This window comes from Anomaloglossus baeobatrachus, chromosome 1 (genome assembly GCF_048569485.1).
Source record: "Anomaloglossus baeobatrachus isolate aAnoBae1 chromosome 1, aAnoBae1.hap1, whole genome shotgun sequence".
Classification (NCBI taxonomy): Eukaryota; Metazoa; Chordata; class Amphibia; order Anura; family Aromobatidae; genus Anomaloglossus; species Anomaloglossus baeobatrachus.
This window is the reverse complement of record NC_134353.1, coordinates 702,093,999-702,097,190: the sequence shown is the minus strand read 5'-3', so window position 1 is coordinate 702,097,190 and position 3,192 is coordinate 702,093,999. Positions and strand designations below refer to the sequence as shown.

Genomic DNA, 3,192 nt, shown 5'->3' with positions numbered 1-3,192 from the left:
AATATTTTCATCTTTTACATTTTAAAATTAACAAAAAAAGGAAAATGGGCCTATGCAAATGATTGGGCACCCTGCATGGTTAGTACCTAGCAGCACCCCCTTTGGCATTATTTGAGGGATTTTCATCTATTCTTCCTTGTAAAAGTCTTCCTGTTCTGTGAGATTCCTGGATAGTCTTGCATGCACTGCTCTTTTGAGGTCCAGACACAGATTTTCAATGATATTCACATCAGGGCACTGTGAGGGCCATTGTAAAACCTTCAGCTTTTTGCTCTTCCTCACCGGGTCTGCAGCGAATTTACAAGTTGTCCATTGCCAAACATCTAAACACTCAAAATGGGAAAGGAAAAGACACACATCAACATTGTCGTCATTGGGCACGTAGATTCTGGCAAGTCCACAACAACCGGACATATCATCTACAAATGCTGTGGTATTGACAAGTGTACCATTGAGAAGTTCGAGACGGAAGCCGCTGAGATGGGCAAGGGCTCCTTCAAGTACACTTAGGTCCTGGACAAACTGAAGGCTGAACGTGAGCGTGGTATTACCAATGATATCTCCCTGTGGAAATTTGAGACCAGAAAGTACTATGTGACCATTATTGATGCCCCTGGACACAGAGACTTCATCAAGAACATGATCACTGGTACTTCTCAGGCTGACTGCGCTGTCCTGATCGTTGCTGCTGGCGTGGATGAGTTTGAGGCTGGTATCTCAAAGAACGGACAAACCCGTGAGCATGCTCTCCTGGCCTACACCCTGGGTGTGAAGCAGCTCATTGTTGGTGTCAACAATATAGATTCCACTGAACCCCCATACAGCCAGAAGAGAAATGAAGAAATTGTAAAAGAAGTCAGCACTTACATTAAGAAGATTGGATACAAATCAGATACCGTTGCCTTTGTGCCCATTTCTGGATGGAACAGTGACAACATGCTTGAGCCAAGTGCAAATATGCCCTGGTTCAAGGGATGGAGCATCACCTGCAAAGAAGGAAAAGGCAGCGGAACTACCCTGCTTGAAGCTCGTGACTGCATTCTGCCACCAAGCCGCCCCACTGACAAGCCTCTTCGTCTGCCCCTTCAGGATGTCTACAAGATTGGTGGTATTGGCACAGTACCTGTTGGTCGTGTGGAAACTGGTGTCCTGAAACCAGGCATGGTAGTCACTTTTGCCCCAGTCAATGTAACAACTGAAGTTAAGTCAGTGGAAATGCATCACGAAGCTCTGAGCGAGGCTATGCCCGGCGACAACGTTGGTTTCAACGAAAAGAACGTTTCCGTGAAAGACATCCGTCGTGGTAACAGCAAGAACGACCCTCCTCTTGAGGCTGGTGGATTCACCGCACAGGTTATTATCCTGAACCACCCTGGCCAGATCAGTGCTGCGTATGCACCTGTGTTGGATTGCCACACTGCTCACATTGCTTGCAAGTTTGCTGAGCTGAAGGAGAAGATTGATCGTTGTTCTGGTAAGAAACTGGAAGAAAACCCCAAGTCTCTGAAGTCTGGTGATGCCACCATTGTTAAAATGGTCCCTGGCAAGCCCATGTGTGTGGAGAGCTTTTCTGACTATCCGCCTCTTGGGCGCTTTGCTGTGCGTGACATGAGACACACCGTTGCTGTCGGTGTCATCAAGGCCGTTGAAAAGAAGGCAGCTGGTGCTGGCAAAGTCATAAAGTCCGCTCAAAAGGCCCAGAAATCCAAATGAATATTCCAAAAATCCAGTACCACCTCAGTCTTAACCAGCGGTGGAAGATCGGTCTCAGAACTGTTTTGTTTTAATTGGCCATTTCAGTTTAATAGTAAAAGACTGGTTAATGATTACAATGCATCGTAAAAGCTTCAGAAGGAAAGGAATGTCTGTGGACCATTTTGTTTGTGACAGTTTTTAAGTTATTAGTGTTTTTAAAACAGTAATTTTTAAGTGGAAACAACTTGACCAAAATCTGTCGCCAAATTTGAGACAATTAAACAAAGTTAATGCGAAAAAAAACCCCAAACCCTTCAGCTTTTGAGGTTGTCTAGTGTGGATTTTGGAGTGTGTTTAGGATCATTATCTATTTGTAGAAACCATCCTCTTTTGCACTTCAGCTTTTTTACAGATTTTTTTTGTTTGCATCAAGACTTTGTTGAAACTTCTTTGAATCCACTCTTCCCTCTACAAATGAAATGTTCCCTGTGCTACTGACTGCAACAGAACCGCAAAGCATGATTGATTCACCCCCATGCTTAATGGTTGCCAAGATATTATTTTCCTGAAATCCTATGCCCTTTTTTCCCCCACACATACCTATGATCATTGTGGCCAAATAATTCTATTTTAACCTCATCCAGTTCACAGCCTTTGTTTTCAAAATGCATCAGGCTTGTTTAGATGTTCTTTTGCTTACTTCTGATGCTGAATTTAATGGTGAGGATGCAGGAGAGGTTTTCTTCTGATGACTCTTCCATGAAGGTCATTTTTTGAAGGTGTTTCTGAACAGTAGAACAATGTACCACAACTCCAGAATCTGCTAAATATTCCTGAAGGTCTTTTGCAGTCAAGGGAAGTTCTGATTTACTTCCTACAAACAGCACTCACAGAAATTTTGATTGTTCTTCCAGTCCTTATCTTTACCTCCACTGTTCCTGGTAACTGCGATTTCTTAATTACATTTTGAACTGAGGAAAGAGCAGCTTGAAAACACTTTGCAATTTTCTCATAACCTTCTCCTGCTTTGTGGGCCTCTACCATTTTAATTTTCAGAGTGCTAGGCAGCTGCTTAGAAGAACCATGGCTGCTGTTTTTTTGCCACAAGGTTAGAAGAGTATGAAAGAAGCTGTGAAATTTGCATCACTTGGCCTTTGCTAATGATTATAGTGACTAAGAAATAACCCTAAGAGGCTAATTAAGGTCTGAAACCTTGGTCAAAGTTGTCTGAGCACACAAATCTCCAAGGATACCCAAACATTTGCATTTTTGCATTGACCCATTTTCCTTTTTGCAGTTTTTCAAATCTAAAAGATGAAATATATATTTTTATATATATATATATATATTTTTATAGAAATATATATATATATATATATATATATATACATATACAGTGCCTACAAGTAGTATTCAACCCCCTGCAGATTTAGCAGGTTTGATAAGATGCAAATAAATTAGAGCCTGCAAACTTCAAACAAGAGCAGGATTTATTAA

The 3,192-nt window shown here is 41.7% G+C and overlaps 1 pseudogene; it reads left to right on the top strand.

The window, feature by feature from the left end:
- The first annotated feature begins 288 nt into the window (after window positions 1-288).
- Window positions 289-1,910, top strand: LOC142298478 (elongation factor 1-alpha 1 pseudogene; annotated as a pseudogene).
- The last annotated feature ends 1,282 nt before the right edge of the window (window positions 1,911-3,192 follow it).